We start from the raw sequence: 24,146 nt of genomic DNA, 5'->3' as shown, positions 1-24,146 counted from the left end.
CCCCAGAGCCGATTATAACGAGGTGGGGAACATGGTCACAGGCCACATTTTATTATGACAAATATATCAAAGAATTTGAGGAAGTAGTTAGGGAGTTTAGCGAAGATTCTTCTCAATCGATTAAAGATTGCATAAATATTTTGGAAAACAAAGATTTGCGACAAGATCTAGCTTTTCTAAGAAGCAATTATCAATTCGTATGTGAGGTAAAAGAAAAGTTAGAAAAACCCAACATGGTGTTGGTAGATGCCATAAACTTAGTGAAAGAATTTAAACAACAAGCAAACGCAGTAAGGGGTGATATTGGTACTAGAGTATCTCAAAAACTTGACGAAGTGTTAAATAAAAATGCAGGTTTCGGTGTTCTTTCCGACGTTGCTCATGTTTTACAAGGCCAGAAGGTGGAAAATTTGGAGTTAGATTCAACATTAGTTGCAAAATTCAAATTTGCGCCAACAACGAGTGTGGATGTTGAACGCACATTCTCCAATTTTAAACACATTTTAAATGATCGGCGAAAAAATTTTACAGTGGACAACTTGGAACATATTACAATCATAAACTGTTTTAAAGAAAACTGAAATACGTGTGAAATATAAAGTCTAGGATTATTGTAATAATATATATTTTATCCAAAGTTCTAAGAAGTGTTCTTTGATTTGTAATATGATTATGTTTTTAATGCTTTTTTGCTTAAAATAAAACTTTTTTATTGAAAATGTTGTGCTTATTTAAGCGCTTATTTTTTTTTGTGCTTATAAATCCGCTCTCTAGAAATCATGCCAAAATTTGATGATAGTTCATCTGCAGCAAGTTTCATAAATAACAACTACGAATTAAGTAATTGGTGTAACATTTCTGCATATAATTCCGAGCTTTAATCCCGGCTGAAAAAAGTTCTCTCCAACCCCACCGTCGAAATCACGAACCCAGAATTCGAATATCAATTTTTAAAACTTTCAATCCTCCCGAACACAAAACCCCCAAATTGAATCCACCTGTTTGGTACCCCTGCTCGCCATATATCCCAACTGTCGTTTAAACCTATTTGAATCGAAACGGAGATAACATGAGGCAAGAGGTGACATCGCGGCATATAATGGCGTCCGATTGTCAAATGTTGATTTATAATTTACCTTATAATGTCCTCCCCCCACCCCGCTCACGTCACTAGGGTAAAAGACGACTTCTTAAAGCGTATTATTATACATGTCTTTCGTGTTCCGAACGCACATAATAAAAAAAGAACAGAAAAACTTCGACGATCGATGGGGAATTTAAAGGACTGGAGAAAAGCTAACGACGCTAGGGGAGGGTGAGCCCTCGTAGTCATAAGTCATAATCATACCCCCCCCATCTAATCACCCGTTTAATTATTATTAATTAAAAAAAAATCAAGAGTGCTAGCTGTCACTCGTGCGTAGCCTCATCTCCGCGTTCTCACGGCGTCCGGAAAAAAGCACCTTCTTGCGGCATCGGCCGATAACGAATGGCCCCTGCAAAGGCAACTCATTTCATAATTAATCGTTTCACTGTAACCGTTTGGAAATAAAGTTATTTACGCCTCGAAATCAGGCAATATTTGCGATATTTATTATCAACAGTTGCATGTTTGCGTTTAATTGTGCATTGACAACGCTGCAACTTCCAGCGATGATTAATATGTCGAAAAAACGGATGCGCGCTACCACTTGCGTGTGTTCTAATTAACTTTCGCGCTAACGTCGATGAAAAAACGACCAGAAGACGAAGAGCAAAAATTATAATTGGTGGTAATTGGCTGTTATGGCGCGCCGAGGTCGTAAAGTTTGCCGGGATGCGGCTGGAAATTCCTCGCGGGGAAAGCTGGATGTGGAGAGGGAGCTGGTGGTGGCTGGATTTGGTGGACACTATGAAATAGGTTTTACCGGGTTATTTTTCGTTTGACGGAAGTTGACGCCGTTTTTGAATAATTTTGACAATGCCAAGTTTGATGTTGCGCCTCAAAAACTTGCTGATTTCCTAAATTTAAAGATTTTTTTATAATTTAAAAAATATAACTGAAATGACCAAGTGAAAATGAGAAAGGTTTTCTACATTATTTCAGCGAGCTGTATCAAGTTATTTTAAAAACAATTCCTAGTGTATTTTTTTTTTAATATAAAAAAAATCATGGTTTTTTAAAGAATCTCGAAGTTGCTTAGTTGCTTTTTAAAAAATATCAAAGAATCTCGGAGATCCCAAGTATTTTTTAAAGAGCGTTAATTGTGGCTTTTTTAGTGGCAAATCTTGAAAAAACCCTACTTTTTTTAATATTACAACTATTATTTAAGAAGGATATTTAAGAAGACTTTGAAAGAATTTCGGAGATTCCTAGTACTTTTTTAAGAAGCTCTTAGTGTTTTTTTTTTGGAATATGGAGTCATATCCAGGATCTCTCATGTTTTCTTTTTTAAAAATCCCAAGTGTTCTTTTAACAATATGAAAGGATCTTGAGGGTTAATTGTGGCCTTTTTTAATGAGAAATCTCGAAAAACACCTAGTTTTTTTTAAATTATGAAAGAATCTCCAGGATTTCTTGTCGTTTGCTTTCAGGACGCTTTGAAAGAAGCTCGGGGGTCCCTAGTATCTTTTTTTAGAACATGAAGGCACCTCTAGGAGCCCTAGTGTTTTGTTTTTGAAAGAATTTGAAGAAATCCTAATATCTCGGGAAGGCTGAACGGATCTTGGCATTACTTAGTGTCTTTTTCTAAGGATATGAAAGAAACTTCAAAACCCAGTGTCTTTTTAACGATATGAAAATGCCTCTGGAAACCCTAATGTTTGAAAAAATCTAGAGGGTGCCTTTTAGTTTTTTTTTAAATACTCCTAGAAGTCGCTAGTGTTTTTATTATAGAATATGAAAGAATCTTGAAGGTCTCGTGTTTTTTCAAAAAAGATGAAAGATTATTTAGGATTCATTTTATTATTTTTTTAATTTGAAAGAATCTTGAGAGCTCTTAGTGTTTTTTTTTTGAGAATTTGAAAGATCATTGAAGGTCCCTTGTGTCTTCTTTTTGATTTCGGATTTTAAGGATATGAAAGATATTGGGGTCCTTTGCAACATGAAAGATTCTTCAGAACTCCTTATGGTTTGTTTTTTAAAGAATTTAAAGAAATCTCGGACTGTTCTCATGTTTTGATCCTGGAAGATTTTGAAAGAATCTTCGAGTTTCTTAGTGTTTTTTGGGTAGTTGGTATTTTTTTGAAAAAATATAAAAGATTCTTGAGGGCTCATTTTTTTAATATTTTTTTAATTCGAAAGAATCTTGAGAGCTCCTAGTGCGTTCTTTTGGAAAACATGAAAGAATCTTGAAGGTTCATTTTAATGTTTTTTTAATTGGAAAGAATCTTGAGAGTTCCAAGTGTTTTCTTTTGGAAAATATGAAAGAATCGTAAAGCTCTCCTGTGCCTTTTTGATCTCGAAAGATTTTGAAAGATTCTTCTAAACACCACTGACTTTTTAATTATATCATTTTGTTATTTTTTTAATTTGAAAGGATCTGGAGAGCTCCTAGTGTTTTTTTTTGAGAATATGAAATAATTTTGAAGTTCCCCAGTACCCTTTTTTGATCTCGCAAAATTTTGAAAGAATCTTGGAGTTCCTTAGTGTTTTTGGGGTCCTTGGTATTTTTTTTTAATATAAAAGAATCTTGAGGGATCATTTTATTATTTTTTTTAATTTGAATGAATCTTGAAGACTCCTAGTGTTTTCTTTTGGAGAATATGAATGAATCTTGAAGGTCCCTTGTGCTTTTTTTTCATCTCGGAACATCTTGGAAGAATCTGGGGGTTGGTTCTTTACTGTCCTTTTTAAGGATATGAAAGAATCTTGGGGACGTTTGGTGTATTTTTTAGAATATGAACGATTCTTCAGAACTCCTTGTGGTTTGTTTTTTAAAGAATTTGAAGAAATCTCTGAGTCTTCTCGTATTTTGATCTGGGAAGATTTTGAAGGAATCTTCGAGTTTCTTAGTGTTTTTGGGGTAGTTGGTATTTTTTAAAAAAATATAAAAAATCTTGAGGGTTAATTTTTTTAAATATTTTTTTAATTTGAAAGAATCTTGAGAGCTCCTAGTGCGTTTTTTTTGAAAATATGAAAGAATCTTGAAGGTTCGTTTTAATGTTTTTTTTTTAATTGGAAAGAATCTTGAGAATTCCAAGTGTTTTTCTTTTGGAAAATATGAAGAATCTTAAAGCTCTCCTGTGCCTTTTTGATTTCCAAAGATTTTGAAAGACTCTTGGGGTTCTTTAGTGTCTTTTTTAAGGATATAAAAGTGTCTTCGAAACAGCACTGACTTTTTAATGATATCATTGTGTTATTTTTTTAATTTGAAACGATTTGGAGAGCTCCTAGTGTTTTTTTTTTTTGAGAATATGAAATAATTTTGAAGTTTCCCAGTACCTTTTTTTGATCCCGCAAAATTTTGAATGAATCTTGGAGTTCCTTAGTGTTTTTGGGGTCCTTGGTATTTTTTTTAATATGAAAGAAACTTGAGAGTTCATTTTATTATTTTTTTAATTTGAATGAATCTTGAAGACTCCTAGTGTCTTCTTTTGGAGAATATGAATGAATCTTGAAGGTCCCTTGTGCTTTTTTTTCATCTCGGAACATTTTGGAAGAATCTGGGGTGTTCTTCACTGTCTTTTTTAAGGATACGAAAGAATCTTGGGGACGTTTGGTGTGTTTTTTAGAATATGAAAGATTCTTCAAAACTCCTTGCGGTTTGTTTTTTAAAGAATTTGAAGAAATCTCGGGGTCTTCTCGTATTTTGATCTGGGAAGATTTTGAAAGAATCTACGAGTTCCTGAGTGTTTTTGGGGTCTTTGGTGTTTTTTTTTTAAATATGAAAATGTCTTGAGAGGGTTCATTTTATTATTTTTTTGATTTGAAAGAATCTTGAGAGCTCCTAGTGCTTTCTTTAGGAGAATATGAAAAAATCTTGAAGATCATCTGTGCCTTTTTTTGATCTTGGAACATTTTGAATGAATCTTGAGGTTCTTTAGTGTCTTTCTTAAGGAAATGAAAGAACTTTGGGGATCTTTGGCGTGTTTTTTTAGAAAATGAAAGATTCTTCAGAATTCCTTGTGGTTTGTTTTTTAAAGAATTTGAAGAAATCTCGGAGTTTCCTCGTGTTTTGATCTCAGAAGGTTTTGAAAGAATCTTGGAGTTCCTTAGTGATTTTGGGATCCTTGGTATGTTTTTAAAAAATATGAAAATGTCTTGCGAGGGTTCATTTTATTATTTTTTTAATTTGAAAAAATCTTGAGAGCTCGTAGTGCATTCTTTAGGAGAATATGAAAAAATCTTGAAGATCCTCTGTGCCTTTTCTTGATCTTGGAACATTGTGAAAGAATCTTGGGGTTCTTTAGTGTCTTTTTTAAGGATATGAAAGAACTTTGGGGATCTTTGGCGTGTCTTTTTTTTAGAAAATGAAAGATTCTTCAGAATTCCTTGTGGTTTATTTGTTAAAGAATTTGAAGAAATCTCGGAGTTTCCTCGTATTTTGATTTCGGAAGGTTTTGAAAGAATCTTGGAGTTCCTGAGTGTTTTTGAGGTCCCTGGTATTTTTTTAAAAAATATGAAAATGTCTTGAGAGGGTTCATATTATAATTTTTTTAATTTGAAAAAATCTTGAGAGCTCCTAGTGCTTTCTTTAGGAGAATATGAAAAAATCTTGAAGATCCTCTGTGCCGTTTTTTGATCTCGGAACATTTTGAATGACTCTTGGGGTTCTTTAGTGTCTTTTTTAAGGAAATGAAAGAACTTTGGGGATCTTTGGTGTGTTTTTTTTTAGAAAATGAAAGATTCTTCAGAACTCCTTGTGGTTTGTTTTTTAAAGAATTTGAAGAAATCTCGGAGTTTCCTCGTATTTTGATATCGGAAGGTTTTGAAAGAATCTTGGAGTTCCTGAGTGTTTTTGGGGTCCTTGGTATTTTTTAAAAAAACATGAAAATGTCTTGAGAGGGTTCATTTTATTATTTTTTTTATTTGAAAGAATCTTGAGAGCTCCTAGTGCTTTCTTTAGGAGAATATGAAAAAATTTTGAAGATCCTCTGTACCTTTTTTTGATCTTGGAACATTTTGAATGAATCTTGGGGTTCTTTAGTGTCTTTTTTAAAGATATGAAAGAACTTTGGGGACCTTTGGCGTGTGTTTTTTTTAATGAAAGATTTTTCAGAACTCCTTGTGGTTTGTTTTTTAAAGAATTTGAAGAAATCTCGGAGTTTCCTCGTGTTTTGATCTCGGAAGGTTTTGAAAGAATCTTGGAGTTCCTTAGTATTTTTGGGATCCTTGGTACTTTTTTAAAAAATATGAAAATGTCATGAGAGGGTTCACTTTATTATTTTTTTGATTTGAAAGAATCTTGAGAGCTCCTAGTGCTTTCTTTAGGAGAATATGAAAAAATCTTGAATATCCTCTGTGCCTTTTTTTGATATTGGAGCACTTTGAATGAATCTTGGGTTTCTTTAGTGTCTTTTTTAAGGATACGAAAGAACTTTGGGGACCTTTGGTGTGTTTTTTTTAGAAAATGAAAGATTCCTCAGAATTCCTTGTGGTTTGTTTTTTAAAGAATTTGAAGAAATCTCGGAGTTTCCTCGTATTTTGATATCGGAAGGTTTTGAAAGAATCTTGGAGTTCCTGAGTGTTTTTGGGGTCCCTGGTATTTTTTAAAAAAACATGAAAATGTCTTGAGAGGGTTCATTTTATTATTTTTTTAATTTGAAAAAATCTTGAGAGCTCCTAGTGCTTTCTTTAGGAGAATATGAAAAAATCTTGAAAATCCTCTGTGCCTTTTTTTGATCTTGGAACATTTTGAATCAATCTTGGGGTTCTTTAGTGTCTTTTTTAAGGATATGAAAGAATTTTGGGGACCTTTGGCGTGTGTTTTTTAGAAAATGAAAGATTATTCAGAACTCCTTCTGGTTTGTTTTTTAAAGAATTTGAAGAAATCTCGGAGTTTCCTCGTGTTTTGATCTCAGAAGGTTTTGAACGAATCTTGGAGTTCCCTAGTGGTTATTTCAGGATATAAAAGAGTCTTCGAAACCCCAGTGACTTTTTAGTGATGTGAAAAAATCTTTGGGGTCTTTGGGGCATTTTTAGAAAAGATGAAAGGATATTTAGGGTTTATTTTATTATAATTTTTTTAATTTGAAAGAATCTTGAAAGCTCGTAATGTTTTTTTTTTGGGAGACTATGAAATAGTCTTGAAGGTCCCTTGAGTCCTTTTTTACTCTGGGAAGCTTTGGAAAAAATCAAGGAGATAAAATTTTTTAGGGACCTTTGGTGTATTTTCTTGAGGGTTCCTTTCAGTTTTGAAATTGAAAGAATCCTGGGAGCTTTTAAAGGATATGAAGCAATCTTGAAGTTCCCTTGTAGCTTTTTTTAAATACGAAAAAATCTTGGATCCCTATGGTGGCTTCTTTAAGAATATGAAAATATATTTGGGGTCGCTATTGTTTTTTTTTTTTTAAATATGAAAAGATCTTTAGGGGTCTCTTTTATTTATTTATTTTTAATTGAAAGATATGAAAGAATCTTGGGAACTTTCGGGTTTTTTTCCCCCAGAACTCCATGTGGTTTCACCCAAAGTTAGAAGTTGAAATTTCTGTTTTTAAACCCCGTCCATGCAAATGGACTCGTCTGCAATAACAGCACCCTTTCAATAAATTAATTAGATTTAATTAGCTTCCTTCATCATTTCATTATTCCTAAGAATAATGAAATTACCAGGAAAACGTGCCCATAAATAAAAAAAAACTTTTTCATTATTACATAATTGGCGCAATTTATGACATATCCTGCATACTCACCAACATAAACACACAAGGTGTTGTTAATTCCAGGTGTCTCTATTCTCAACCATCTCTCTGTCGCCCCGCGCTCTAATCAAAATTTTCGAGTCCGAGTTCGTCGTGGAAGCAAACCATGCGAACGTATTTTAATCCGACGCAGCATCGATTAAATCGTCCGCTAACGATTCGAAATCGGAATCGATGGCAGCAGCAATAACCTCCGCAGAACCTCTTCAGCTTACGGTCGTTATTAATTCCTCACGCATATAATGTATATAAAAGAGAAGAGCCGATATCGTGTTAACGTTCAACAAATCAAACGTCTTGATAGGTTGCATTAAATGCCTTATTTATTTAACTATTTGCTCGCTAATTTATTTTGTACGAAGAGAGGTTACCGTTCGTATTATCATACAAACTGTTGTCATCAGTTTTATTATTATATCGAAACGCCTAAATCGTGATGACGTTTCCTCCTCCAAATTTTACATTCGTGTAATTGGACAATAAAATTTGCATTTCATTCTTTCCTCTTGATGTCACCGTGCCGCCGATACACAATAACAACCGCAATTAATATACGAACGCAAATAATAACGGACTCGGGGGGCGGCAGCCCCGTATCGATTAAACTTTTTCGGAAAAAATACGGTTAATAAATTGTTTATTGCCGGATTATGTAAATCGAACGCTAAATGCTCATAGATTAATATTGCCCGATAAGGAGGAACCCTCTTTCGTTTGTGGAAGGGCGCCATTAAAAGCCTCCAGGTTGGTACAACTTAGCACGCCATTATCAATTTAAAAACGTATTATGACTATGCAGAAACTTTTTCCTTTTTCGTTCTATTGTCCTTTATTAGGAGATCGGGTTTCGGCTGAGCGTCTCGGACGGAGTTCGAGGGTTCGAGGGCTTGCGCTTTTTCGCAGATAGGAAGTCGGCGTTTAAGCGCGATTTTTCTTTGTTTATCCCTGCAAAAAAATCGTTATTATTGACTCATAATAACAATTCATTTTTATCGATTTAATTTAGCTACTTTTACTTTTTGTCCACTTAGTTGAAGGTGTTATTACTGCATCAAGTTTGCCCGGTTTTTGTTCTACATTGATTGTGAAACTGCTTGCAAAACCTATTGCTAAATAAAAACCGTACGATTTAATGATGGGATCGTGTTACAATTATCTTGGATTGGTAACTACAAGACTTAGTTAGGGAAATACACATCATTTCCCGTTTTTAATGACTATGAAGTATTTTGCTCATATTCAAAGCGGTCACCTCAGACACGCCGATTTTTGCAACACAAAATCTGTAACTCATGTTATTTTATTAGGGTTGGCCATGAAAATCTAGTGAGTTTGTTGGTATTCGATTCAGAAGAATAAAAATTCCCTGAACTTTTTTCGTTAGGTTATGTTGTATTAAATTAAAGGTTAAAAAATATGCCAGAAATATACCTAAACATTTTTGCCGATACTTTCAGTTTTCAGTAGCAATGACCAAGTTAATGGTATTCTTAGAAAGCATAAAACTTTACGCTATTTAAAACAGTTATTCGGCTTTTTGTAAGTGTTTATTTCATACGTAAGGAACAAACACTAAAATTTCACTTAAACATTGTTTTTAGATGAATGGGGGTTCACCATACGACTATTGTCGCATGCCACATTTAGCATCTCATCTTTAATCCTCAATCATCAGTTCCAACTTCTTTTTTCACTTTTCTAAGATTACTAAAAGGGTTGGTAAAAGACAACAACCTTGCTCTAGTGCTTTGATGGGTTTAGCTCTTCTGAAACATTTTTCCGGCCTTAAATTGAATGATTTATCTATATAGCTATTACTAATGCTTACGTAAGTGCTCTTTATTTGCTTTTACTAAGTACTTCCAAACGCTTATTAATAAGAACGTTACTATACGCCTTCTCCAGGTCCATGAAGAGTTACAAAAAAAAAATTAAAATGCTTAAAATTTGGTGCAAAGTAACAACGTGTAAGATCTAACTAAAATTATACTTATTTTGTTGTACGTCAGGTAGTTTTTCACACACTATCTTGGTAAATTTAGAACGAAAGATGCGTAAAAATATCAACTCCCGACAAGCTACAATTCACTCCATTTCCATTATTTCGCTATGAAAATCTGTATCATCACCGTTATTTTCAAATTCAGATTCTGAATCAGATTCACCTAGCGAAATAATGAAAGGAGGTATAGATTCGTACGAAAGATTTCCCATATTTTTTCCCAATCTGCCAAAATAAGTTTTTCACAATGTTTACAAAAATTTTGCCACATGCTTGGAGTACATTTAGAAAGCGTCTCAAGCCATAAATTCTTCACCCTATTTTTTAATGAAGGTTGAGAATTTATATGCTTGTTGTAATAGTTCTTACAAAATCCCCACGCCATTTCAATTGGATTATATTGACAATGGTACGGAGGTAATCTAAGAACTCCATGGCCACTTTCTCTTAATGTCTCGTCTACCAAATATCTTTTTTTTCTATTGTTTCTGAAGGGTTTAATTAAATCCCACAACTGTTTCTTCGAAAATTTTTTGTCAAATTCAACACTATGTTTAGAGAGCCATTCCTGCATTTCACATTTTTTACTAAAAAAAGTAGGTGGTTTATCCAACTGAACCGAATGATACGGTGCATTGTCTAAAAGCACCACACATTTTTGGTTCAACTTTGTCAAAGCAGGAATGAGCTGATTAACCACCCAATTTTGAACAATTGTCCCGTCCATCGTTTTATCATAGTCTCTTTGGTTATTTTTTGAATTTAAAAAATTGTTACAACCATCCAAGAACCCCGTTGAACAACCCGCGTGGAGAATAGTAAACTTTGATCCTTCACTTTTAATTTTGGTGGGATTGCTTTTTAGATCAGTATCGTGCACCCAGCGACGAATGGACGAACCATTTTGATAGATCCATGTTTCATCCAAATACACGAAAGTCAAATTTTCACGAGAATTGAGAAACTGTAAATATGTTCTCAAAAAAGTAATTTTCATGTTTTTGTTCACGTAGAATTTTGCGTCCATTTACTTCCCTGTGTTTATAACCCATTGACTTAAGAATTTTGTATAATGTGGTTCGCCCCCCTTTAAATTCCAACTGTTCCCTAGAATATGCCAAAAGAGTATTTACAGTGAAATATTCGTTTTTTTCATTAAGTTGCCAAATTCGTCGTTGCAGGTCTTTCCGAAACATATAATTTGTAAATAAATCCGTTGGTTTTCGCTTGCCAAATAGTGATGTTTTTAAATTTTGGTCCCCTGTTGATAAAATTTTCGCCACAGTTGATGTTCCCACCTATGAGAAAAAAAATAAAAAAATATTTTCCAGGGTATTTTTACATTACAGAAAATATGTTCGAGACCCTCATAGTTATTTCTTCTAAAGAAAAATCGGGTCTGTCTTTTCGAAACTGCAAAAAACATCTTTTTATTGCACTTTTTGTTGCAGTAAAACTATTTTAGGCATTTTCTTTTTAAATAATGTCGCAATGATCTGTGAATCTGTCACAATGACAAATTATCTATGCTGACAAAATTAAAACATTTGTTTGCTTGGTTAAAAAATTGCGTCTAATAATTCTGATCTAATAAATGAAGTAGAAAAGTGGCAATCCAGCTCAAAGCAAATGTCAATCAGACTACTGACAGACAAAAAACTAATTATCAAATCAGTTTATCCAACTTAAAGAAAAAATATCAAAGCCTACTTTACTATATAAAGATCGTGAATGGATAATACCTTGCACTGAAAATTGGTCATAGTTCCGTTATTACAATACTCACCCTGTGTAACAATACTTTACAATTTAACTTTGAAATTGCAAAAACCGAATGCTATAAAATCATGCAAATATTTTAATATTATTTAAAACATGCCAAATCGTTAATCAAAATTTATCCGTCATACTACATTTTTGCCGAATGTCTTCAAATTTGTTATTGTTTTCCGGAAAAAATAGACTTTGAATTAATCAATTAGTCCTTTCCTCTGCGTTGAGAACACAAAATCATCCAAATTTCATTTTCTTTTAACAGCTTATAGAGATTAACAATTATCACATAACGAAAATCGCAAAATCTAATTTTATGATTTTTTAATGAAATGGAATTTGCCGGACTATACTTCAAGAACAAGGGAAGTTCTGTCGAAATAACCTTCCTCAATTTTTTTACTAGCTTTGGTTTTCTTGGTAGTTTCATTAAAATTCCAAAAACATCATTTGTTTTCAGTGAAGTTGTCTATATTTCATCCTAATAATATCCCTAGACTTACTTATTACTTTAATAAATTTACAATTAATAATAATTTAGTGTCCCAGAAACACCCAGGAATAATTTTAAATAACACCTAAATGTGCTCGCTGCACTCGCATTCTGAATCATATTTTTTTAATTAATTACGAATGAACGGTCAACAAGGGTATTTAATTTTTGTTATAATAAGTAGCTCGCAAGAACTTCCTGCGATGGTAAATTAATCCGAATAAAGCAACCTCTAAAATGTTTCAGTCCCAGCGACGTTATGTAATGTATGTTTTAAATAATATCAAATATAATTGTTAAACAATAAATATTTTCTTAAATTACAACTGAGCGTGCTCGCTAGGCTTACATCCTGAATATTCTAATTTAGTTAATACAGGACCAGATTATACCATATTCTAACTGAGATTAATAAGTTAATCACGCATTTAACGAGGCCTTTAGCTGCGTCTAACTCGTGTAGAGTCGGTCACAAACAATCTTTAAACTCACATTTTTAATGGACAACAAAATTGTTCTAAAAAATTTAGCTTCTCAGGGACACCAATAAAGAATTTTTTCAAATATACCTGAACGTGCTCGCTGCGCTCGCTCTCTGAACGTTTTTTTAAACTAATTTAGTGTCATAAAACATTTACGAATGAACGATAAACAAGGATACTTAGATTTTATTATAATAATTCTCGAAATCTCCCTGTGAAAAAATCAACGTCTAAAATGCGAGCGTAGCGAGCACGTTCACGATATTTCAGCCCCAAAGACACTATATTGAACACAAACAATTCTTAAACTCACATTTTTAATTGACAACAAAATTGTTCTTGATAATTTAGCTTCTCAGGGACACCAATAAAGAATTTTTTCAAATATACCTGAACGTGCTCGCTGCGCTCGCTCTCTGAACGGTTTTTTTTAACTAATTTAGTGTCATAAAACATTTAGGAATGAACGATAAGCAAGGATACTTAGATTTTATTATAATAATTTTCAAAATCTCCCTGTGAAAAAATCAACGTCTAAAATGCGAGCGTAGCGAGCACATTCAGGATATTTCAGCCCCAAAGACACTATATTGAACACAAACAATTCTTAAACTCACATTTTTAATTAACAACAAAATTGTTGTTGATAATTTAGCTTCTCAGGGACACCAACAAAGAATTTTTTCAAATATACCTGAACGTGCTCGCTGCGCTCGCTCTCTGAACGTTTTTTTTTTTAACTAATTTAGTGTCATAAAACATTTACGAATGAACGATAAGCAAGGATACTTAGATTTTATTATAATAATTCTAAAAATTTCCCTGTGAAGAAATCAACGTCTAAAATGCGAGCGTAGCGAGCACGTCCAGGATATTTCAGCCCCACAGATGCTATAATGAACACAAACAATCTTTAAACTCACAATTTTGATTGACAACAAAATTTTTCTTGATATTTAGCTTCTCAGGGACATCAGTAAAGAATTTTTGCAAATATACCTGAACGTGCTCGCTGCGCTCGCTCTCTGAACGTTTTTCTTAATTAATTTAGTGTCATAAAACATTTACGAATGAACGATAAGCAAGGATACTTAAATTTTATTATAATAATAATTCTCGAAATCTCCCTGTGAAAAAATCAACGTCTAAAATGATAGCGTAGCGAGCACGTTCACGATATTTCAGCCCCAAAGACACTATATTGAACACAAACAATCCTTAAACTCAAATTTTTAATTGACAACAAAAGTGTTCTTGATAATTTAGCTTCTCAGGGACACCAATAAAGAATTTTTTCAAATATACCTGAACGTGCTCGCTGCGCTCGCTCTCTGAACGTTTTTTTTTAACTAATTTAGTGTCATAAAACATTTACGAATGAACGATAAGCAAGGATACTTAGTTTTTATTATGATAGATCTCGAAAGCTCCCTGTGAAGGTAAATTACTCTGAAAAAGCAACCTTTTAAATGCGAGCGCAGCGAATGGGAACGGAAACTAATAATAGAATTTAGAATGTGAAAAAAGTCGGAAAAAGCGCTAATCGTAACTTTTTTTGTTAAAATCATTCTTATTTAAGCAAGTACTAGCCCCGCCCACCCACCCTCTATTGTCTTGGAAGGTATGCCATTTGCCAAAATCATCAAAGGAGACAGGGTGGGTGGGCGGGTCTAATTATGTTCTTCTGTCGATTGGGAGTGGAAACTAATAATGGAACAATGGAACAAAAATTAATAATAATTCCCTTTTTTATCTACAAAATTTTTATAGAGAGCTATTTTGACGAAACGCTTAAAATTGCTCTATTTCAATTAGCGATTTTAGAAAAACGGTAGAGATTTCCGAAGAAATGAAGCCGAAAATGACTTCTGCATATCGAAATCTACAAGAACTAATTCAACTTCAACTAATTTTTGGATATAGTTGAAAAATTGTCGAAAATGTCAAAAATAGCAAAATCAGTCTTATCTTAGCAAATACTAGCCCCGCCCACCCGCCCTCTATTTTCTTGGAAAATATATTGTTTGCGAAAATCATTCTTGTCTTAGCAAGTACTAGCCCCGCCCACCCACCCTCTATTTTTTTGGAAAGTATATCATTTGCCAAAATCATCAAAGAAGACAGGGTGGGTGGGCGGATCAAATTATGTTCTGTCGAGTAGGAGTGGAAACTAATAATGGAACAATGGAACAAAAATTAATAATAATTTCCTTTTCTATCTACAAAATTTTTATAGAGAGCTATTTTCACGAAACTCTAAAAATTGCTGTATTTAAATTGGCGATTTTAGAAAAACCATAGAAATTTCCGAAGAAACGAAGCCGAAAATGACTTCTGAATATCGAAATCTTCAAGAACTAATTCAACTTCAACTAATTTTTGGATATAGTTGAAAAATGGTCGAAAATGTCAAAAATGGAAAAATCAGTGTTATCTTAGCAAGTAGTAGCCCCGCCCACCCCCCTCTTCTCATTCTAACGACTAATTTTATTTCTGTTTAGTATAAGATCATTCATTTTATTCAGATCGGATAAAATCAATCACTGAAAAGGAGACAGTGTGGGTGGGCGGGGTTAATTATATTTTTCTGTCGAATGGGAATGGAAACTAATAATAAGAGAATCTAGGGTGTGAAAAAAATAAAAAAAGTGCTAATCGTATTTTTTTTTTGTTAAAATCAGTCTTATCTTAGAAAGTACTAGCCCCACCCACCCGCCCTCTATTTTCTTGGAAGGTATATCATCAAAGGAGTCAGGGTGGGTGGGCGGGTCTAATTATGTTCTTCGGTCGAGTGAGAGTGGAAACTAATGGAACAAAAATTAATAATAATTTCCTTTTTATCTACAATTAGCGATTTTAGAAAAACGGTAGAAATTTCCGAAGAAACAAAGCCGAAAATGACTTCTGCATATCGAAATCTACAAGAACTAATTCAACTTCAACTAATTTTTGGATATAGTTGAAAAATTGTCGAAAATGTCAAAAATAGCAAAATCAGTCTTATCTTAGCAAATACTAGCCCCGCCCACCCACCCTTTATTTTCTTGGAAAATATATTGTTTGCGAAAATCATTCTTGTCTTAGCAAGTACTAGCCCCGCCCACCCACCCTCTATTTTCTTGGAATGTATGCCATTTGCCAAATCAGTCATAGGAGTCAGGGTGGGTGGGCGGGTCAAATTATGTTCTTTTGTCCGGTGAGAGTAGAAACTAATAATGGAATAATGGAACAAAAATTAATAATAATTTCCTTTTTATCTACAAAATTTTTATACAGACCTATTTTGACGAAACTCTAAAAATTGCTCTATTTCAATTAGCGATTTTAGAAAAACGGTAGAAATTTCCGTTAACAAAGTAATCTTTAAGCTGACATTTTTTAAATAACAGCAAAATTGTTCTTAATAATTTAGCTTCTCAGAGCAGCAATAAATATCATTTAAGTTACACCTCAACGTGCTCGTGGCGCTCGCATTTTAATTTTCTTTTTTCCAGCTGACCTAACCTTTTCCGAAAATCTAAATTTAAACTACCGGTATAGAAGTGTGTTTTTGATAAAATCTAAAAAATATTACTATGTACAATTTTGAGGTGACGTCATTACATTATTGGTGGGGATGATTAGACAGAAACATATTTTTTTATTTGTGTTCAAGTGGATACACTATATATACTTGGTTGCGCCTCGAACAAAAAAAAATCGTTCATAGCCAACTAAAGACGATTTTAAAGGTGTCAGTAAAGTATTAGAACCGGAAATTAAGCGGCATTTAACCACATTTACCGGTCATTTAAGACACTTGGAATTTAATAATCCATGCGGATTAAATATAAATGCGGGGATTATCGATCAAGCTCCAAACAAGCAAAACTCGACTGCGCCTCAGGAGTGTAATAATTATGAAACTAACAGTTTAGTTAAGTCACTAATAATAACAGAGAAAAAAACGAGCAAAAAAAACAATTTGGAACGAAAATATTTGATAATAACGATCTTTATAGCCAAATAGTGAGCATTCTAATAATCTTCAACTGTGTAGCAGAGTTAAATAAAATTAATAAAAACTACCTCGGATCGACGTTGGGTCAGAGCGTCTATCTAATTTAGGAATTCTTTCAACTGAATGCGAAGCATCCGATTCGATTGATTTATCCGAGATAATACGAAACTTTGCTGCTTTAAAAGCAAGAAAAGCAAAATTTCACACTAAAGTTTTTGTACTCTTTAATTTTTTGAATACTTATTTAATCCCTCATCGAGTCATAATGACCCTTCAGCTACACCTGCAAAAACATAGTTTTGACAATTTCAAACCACCACCCCCGACTTGAACGCTCCCTCTCTGCCCCCAAAGCATTTAACCATAAATCTAAAACAAACATGAAACATCCATAAAATCCCTTTATGCCATAAAACTGATGTGGAACTTTATTGAAAGTAACATCAAGAAAATTCACCCTCTGCAACCCTCTCGAGTAAAAATGCGCCACAATCAATACCGACGCCCTCTGATGTTGAGCGGTCGAAACTCCAGTGAGTCAGCGCTGCTCCCCACCTTCAAGCAGAAATCCGTCATTTTCTATGAATGTAGTTCGTCGCTGAGCTACTTTTAACAAACCGTTTTGTTGTAGTGCTGTAATTGATACTGTTGTTGCGAAATGGTCGAAACGTAGGTACCCGATCCGCCAGATTAATATCTGATTTTGTAAAGTGGCACAATAATGGTCCATTGTTGGCGAATCCTGAACCAATTGTGCCAACATAATGCAACGACAATGTTTTTAGTTCCGGGTGAGCAGCCGGTTCGCGACACGACGAAAGTAAGCTGCTTAAGGACCGAGACGCTGAAAGAATGACGAAGTCAAACTGTCAATCCTGTCAAGATTAGAACGGGGCAATTGGCGAAGGCTTAAGTCTTTGTGTAAGAGGCTTTGTCGGAGTAAATAAATTGTGTGGAAGGATTGATATTGAGTGGAGTTGGGAATGGTGGATATTAAAAGTAGGTTACATAGTCAAACTAATAAATTTTGACTTTTATGGGTTTTTAATGGTTCGATTTTATGACTACGAGCCGGTTTTAATTAATAGGATTAAATTCCGAAAAATTGCAGTGTAAATCATTGTTTCTTCTAATTAAATAAATTTTTATTAAAACTGGCGAGCGGGTTTATTGGACAGGTGAAAACTGGTCGGGATGGAAGAGCGTGTAGGAGAATAAATTTGGTGGGAAAACATGCACTCACAACAACAATAATAAAGTTTATGGGAAATTAATGCGCTGATGTGAGGTACTATGAAAAAAGAGGCGGAGTGGAAGGATAAAGGAATTTTTCAGAAAGAGCGACCTTCTGGGTTTGAAAAAGTTCCATCAATATTGAACTATAAATCAATTTTTTTACAATGTAACAAATGTTCAACTATGTCGGCTGTTCCGATTTAGTTAAGTTAGATAAAGAATAAATGGATTTATTAGTTGGAAATGTTAAATGTAACAAATTTTAAATAATCTCTAAATAATCAGCTGCCTTTTGAACAAAATATACCGGAAAATTACAACTTCAATGTTTCACGTTGCAACAAATGTTCAACTATGTCCGCTGTGCCGTCCCGATTTGAAATAAAAAGCGAAATTTGATGCAAAATTACAATTATACAACAATAAATGTTCAACTGCGCAATATAATTTGATTTAATGAAAATGAAGAAAACCGATTAAGAAATAATTATTGAATTATCAGAAATTTTAATGGAAACAAATTTTATATAACTTATAAATAACAAATTATTGCTTTATGAACAGAATTTATTGAATATCAAACGTCAAAATTTTTATATCGCCACAAATGCTCAACTGTCCAGCATAGCTCGATTTACAACAAATAAATAAAACTGAGTTAGACGATATGAAAAGATAAGCGAAATTTCTATACAAATTACCCAAATTGATGTTTGACACCATATAATATTTACTAAATTAATAAAAAAGAAAAAAAGAAAATTTAGAGCTATGAGGGGAAAAACCAAGATGAAAAAACGAAGAAAAATGGAAAAATTACGAAAATTAAATAGAAAAATAATTTCTCAAAGCCGAAGATGCTGTGGCGAAAAAAACAAATGTTGACTCCTTAGAAATGTTAATCGTAACAAATTTTAAAAATAATTTCTAAATAACTAGTTGCTCTTTGAACAAAATATACCGGAAAATCACAGTTTCAATGTCTCATGTTGCAACAAATGTTCAACTATGTCAGCTGTGCCCTCCCGATTTGAAATAAAAAGCGAAATTTGATGCAAAATTACAATTATACAACAATAAATGTTCAACTGCGCAATATAATTTGATTTAATGAAAATGAATAAAACTGATTAAGAAATAATTATTGAATTATCAGAAATTTTAATGGAAACAAATTTTATATAACTTATAAATAACAAATTATTGCTTTTTGAACAGGATCTATTGAAAGATCAAACGTCAAAATTTTTATATCGCCACAAATGCTCAACTGTCCAGCATAGCTTGATTTACAACAAATAAATAAAACTGAGTTAGACGATATGAAAAGATAAGCGAAATTTCTATACAAATTACCCAAATTGATGTTTGACACCATATAATTTTTACTAAATTAATAAAAAAGAAAAAAACAAAATTCAGAGCTATGAGGGGAAAAACCAAGATGAAAAAACAAAGAAAAATGGAAAAATTACGAAAATTAAATAGAAAAATAATTTCTCAAAGCCGAAGATGCTGTGGCGAAAAAAACAAATGTTGACTCCTTAGAAATGTTAATCGTAACAAATTTTAAAAATAATTTCTAAATAACTAGTTGCTCTTTGAACAAAATATACCGGAAAATCACAATTTCAATGTCTCATGTTGCAACAAATGTTCAACTATGTCAGCTGTGCCGTCCCGATTTGAAATAAAAAGCGAAATTTGATGCAAAATTACAATTATACAACAATAAATGTTCAACTGCGCAATATAATTTGATTTAATGAAAATGAAGAAAACTGATTAAGAAATAATTATTGAATTATCAGAAATTTTAATGGAAACAAATTTTATATAACTTATAAATAACAAATTATTGCTTTTTGAACAGGATCTATTGAATATCAAACGTCAAAATTTTTATATCGCCACAAATGCTCAACTGTCAAGCATAGTTCGATTTCCCCAAATAAACAGAACGGATTTAGAAGAAATTAAAAAATAAGCGAAATTTCGGTACAAATTTAAACGAATTCAGATATTTGGATGTTTTGATTGTTCAATTTCTCAATTTATCAATTTTCAATTTTTTTTTCTCGATGTTTCGATTTTTGGATTTCTTGGTTTTTCGGTTTTCCAATTTTTCGATGTTTCGATTTTTCAGTTACCCGATTTTTCGAGTTTTTTAAATTCTGGAGTTTCGATTTGTCGATTTTTCAGTTTTTCGATTTTTGAGTTTTAGATTTTCGAATTTTTCTTTTTTGATTCTTTGATGTTTGGATTTCTCCATTTTTCAATTTTGCGATATTTCAATTGTTGAATGTTTTAAATTTTAGATTTTTCGATTTCTGGATTTTTTTATTTTCCAGTTCTTCAATATTTCTATTTTCCAATTTTTCAAATTTTGACGTTGCTAAATTTTCAGTTTTCCGATTTTTCAATTAATATATCTTTTTTTTATTTTCCCGTTTCTCGAATTCGCAGTTTCGATTTTTCAGTTCTTCGATTTTTGGATTTTTCGGTGGCTAATTTTTTAATTTCTCAATTTTGGATATTTGTTTCAGTTTTGGGATTTCTCGATATTTCTATTTTTCGACTTTTCGATTTTTTATTTTTCGGATTTTCAGTTTTTCGTTTTTTAAACTTTAGATTTTTCAATTTTCGACTGTTTTATATACATTTCGATTTCTGAATTTTTCGAGTTTTCAGTTCTTGTATTTTTTGAATTTTTCTTTTTTCCGAATTTTTTATTTTTAGATTTTCTAACTTTTGAATATTTCATTTGATAATTTGTTTGACAATTTTGCACTTTTTTATACCAATCTTTCGATTTTTCAAGTTCTCAAGTTAAAATTTTTCCTTTTCACGATTTGTCATTTTTCGACTTTTTAACTAAAAGAACAAATTTATTCCAACCGAAATTTTGAAAAATCGAAAAATCCACAAATTGAAAATTAGAAACAAAATTTTCAGATGTTTTAAAGTTACATCATGGCAATCGCTATTCAAAATTACTTTTCACTTCCTTCCAAAAACTCGGTGACAAAAAATCAAAAATCGAAAATTTAAAAAAATAAACATCTATTTTCTCGATACTTTTAAAAATCAAAATTGAGAAATCGGAAAACTGCCTAAATTGTAAAATTAAAAATCGAAAGACAGATCAAAAAATTGAAAATTTAAAAAACGGGAAATTGAAAAATTCGAAAGTTGGAAAATCGAAAAACTGAAAAATCTAGTAGTACTCGCTACGATAAGACTCATTTTGACAAATGACGACTTGCTAAAAATAAAAAAAATAAAAATCAAAAAATGACAAATTGAAAAATCGGATAAATAAGAAATCGGAAAATTGTACGACTATATAGTCGGGAAATCAAAAACTGAGATAGCGAAAAATTGAGAAAAAAACAAATCTTATAAAATCGAATTCGAAATTCCAGTTTTAATTTTTTTTTAGGTTTTAGATTTTTCTACTTTTGAATATTCCATTTGATAATTTGTTTGACAATTTTGCAGTCTTTTGATTTTTCAAGTTTTATCTTTACAATTTTGGAATTTTTGGATTTTTAATTTTTTAAGTTCTCGAGTTAAAATTTTTCCTTTTCACGATTTGTCATTTTTCGACTTTTTAATTAAAAAAACATATTTATCGAACCGAAATATTGAAAAATCGAAAAACTGAAAAATCTAGCAGCACTCACTACGGTAAGACTCATTTTGACAAATGACCTATTCTTCTAAGAAAAGGTACTAGCTGACGTTTGACAGCAAATAATATTTACAAAATTAATAAAAAACCAAAACTCAGAACTATAAAGGCGAAACACTAAAGTGAAAAACAAAAAAAATATTAGGAATATTAAATACCAAAAAAAAATTTCTCAAAATCGAAGATGTGGCGAAAAGAAACACAAATATTGACTCGTTAGAAATGTTAATCGTAACAAATTTTAAATAATTTCTAATCACAAATCACAAATTCAAAATGTTTTACGTTGCAACAAATGTTCAACGATGTCAAGTGTCTCGACTCGAAAAAAGAAGTGCAATTATACAACAACAAATGCTGAACTGTCCAGCATAGTCTTATTAACCACAAATAAACACAGTCCGTCTCAGAAAACATAATCGGATTCCAAAAATCCTTTTAGAAAATCTGGTCAACCTCGAATACTTTTTAAAAAATTGCTCGTGCGTGTGAAACTTCCCAATTTGGCGACAGATTTTTGACAGCGAAAAATCTCATCAGAGAACTGCCGGAAAATGCGGCAGATACTGGTGTCAGATTTCTGAAAAGTGAAAAATCCGATCGGTCCAGAAAACACAATCAGTGTCCTAAAATCCTTTCATAAAATCTGGCCAACCTCGAATTGTTTTTAAAAAATTGCCCATGTACGTGAAAATTCCCAATTTGAGGTCAGATTTCTGAAAATCCGTTGGCGTTTTTTCAGTTTTAGAAATACGATGATAAAATCTAATCAATCTATTGTTTACCATATAGAAAATCTGTCAGGTCTAAAAAAAGGCTAGCGTCATCCGAAAATGTAGCAGATTTTAAAACTGACAACATCTGGTCAGTCGGATCCAGAAAACACAATCGGATTCCAAAATTCCTTACAGAAAATCTGGTCAACTTAGAATACTTAAAAAAAAATAGCTCGCGTATGTGAAACTTCCCAATTTGGTGTCAGATTTCTGAGGGCGAAAGCTTCTTCAGATTACTGTTAGAAAATGAGTCAGATGCTGGTGTCAGATTCCTGAAATGCGAAAAATTCCATCGTGTTTTAGAAATCTGACGATAAAATCTGATCAGTGTATTATTTATTATACAGAAAATCTATCAGATCTCAATATCATCTAAAAATGCAACAGATTCTAAAACTGAGAGAAAATCTTTAATTTTTTTGAAACTTGCTTGTGTTGGCGTCAGATTTCTGAGGGCGAAAAATTGCATCATATTACTGCCAGAAAATGGGTCAGATTTCTGAAAAGTAAAAAATTCAATCGTGCAAATTTCAACTGGAAAACACTAATCAGTGTCAGAAAATTTGGTCAACCTCCAATAAAAAAATTCTGAAAGTTGAAAAATCTGATTATTGTGACATTGGCTATTTAGAAGTCTCAAAAACGACCCACGTGATCTGAAAATACAGCAGACTCCAAAACTGAGAAATCATCCGATCAGTCTACTCCAGAAAATGTAAAATGTAATCAGATAATAAAAATAAATATTTATATATTATAATATTTACAAAATTATGTAATTCAAAAACCAAAACTCAGAGATATAGAGGAGAGAAACTAAGGCGATTTTTCGAAGAGGAAAGAAAAAATCAGAGATATTAAATATATTATTAATTTCTCAAAATCGAAGATGTGGAAGAAGAATTTATGACTGGAATGAAATATATTTTTTTTACAAAAACACTTGTTGGGAAAATAAAAAAAAATCAGTCGCTGGAAATGTTAATAATTGTAACAAATTTTAAAAGTTTATAAATAGCAATTTACCGCTTTTTGAATAAGATATAAGCGAATCTATTCTCAAAAATAAATACGATGACAACAGAACAAATTTGATAATTTTTTGAAGACGCTAAATTTGTTGGACTGTAAGGAACGAGGAAAGTTCTGTCAAAATAATGTTACAAATTTGTATTTCCGGAGCGTAAAATAAGACGTTTTTCATTCTTTTTAACGCATTTTCTCGAAAGTTCGGAACATTTTTTCGATCCTTTGTTTTTTTTTTGGGTTTTTCGCGTTCTTCCGATCCTTATCCTATTCTTTCGGATTCTGTGGGATTTTCTCTGATACTTTCTAATTCTGCTGGATTTTCTCGGGTTCTCCCAAATTCTTTCAGATTTTTGAGGACTCTTTTAGATTTTTTCGGATTTTTTTGGTTTCGTTCGGGTTCTTCCAAATTCTCTTTATTGGTGAGATTCTTTCATATTATATTGTATTCATTCACATTTTTTTCGTATTCTTCCGGATTCTCGCGGGTCTTTTTGGAATCCCTGGGATTCCCTAGTATGTTAAAATATGTTAATTTAATTTTCGTTTCTTAGGTTTCCTAGGTTCCTTGGTTTCTCTCGCATTTTCCCGGATTCTCTCGTATTCTTTCCAATTCTGTTGGATTTTCTCGGAATCTTTTGGATTTTTTACTGTTGTCCTATAATTTGGCCGAATTCTCTCGTATTCTTTCGTATTCTCTTGTATTTTTACGATTTTTTTCGGATTATTTGCGTATTCTTTTAGATTTTCTCTGATATTCTCTGGTTCTCTCGTATTCTCTCGGATTATCTCCGATCCGTCCCGAAATTTAGTCGGATTCTC

The sequence above is a fragment of the Zophobas morio genome, unplaced genomic scaffold, assembly GCF_036711695.1.
Source record: "Zophobas morio isolate AGI-343-1 ecotype UQ-CSIRO unplaced genomic scaffold, CSIRO_AGI_Zmor_V1 ptg000027l, whole genome shotgun sequence".
Lineage (NCBI taxonomy): Eukaryota > Metazoa > Arthropoda > Insecta > Coleoptera > Tenebrionidae > Zophobas > Zophobas morio.
The sequence above is the reverse complement of the archived record's forward strand: the minus strand, read 5'-3'. Positions refer to the sequence as shown.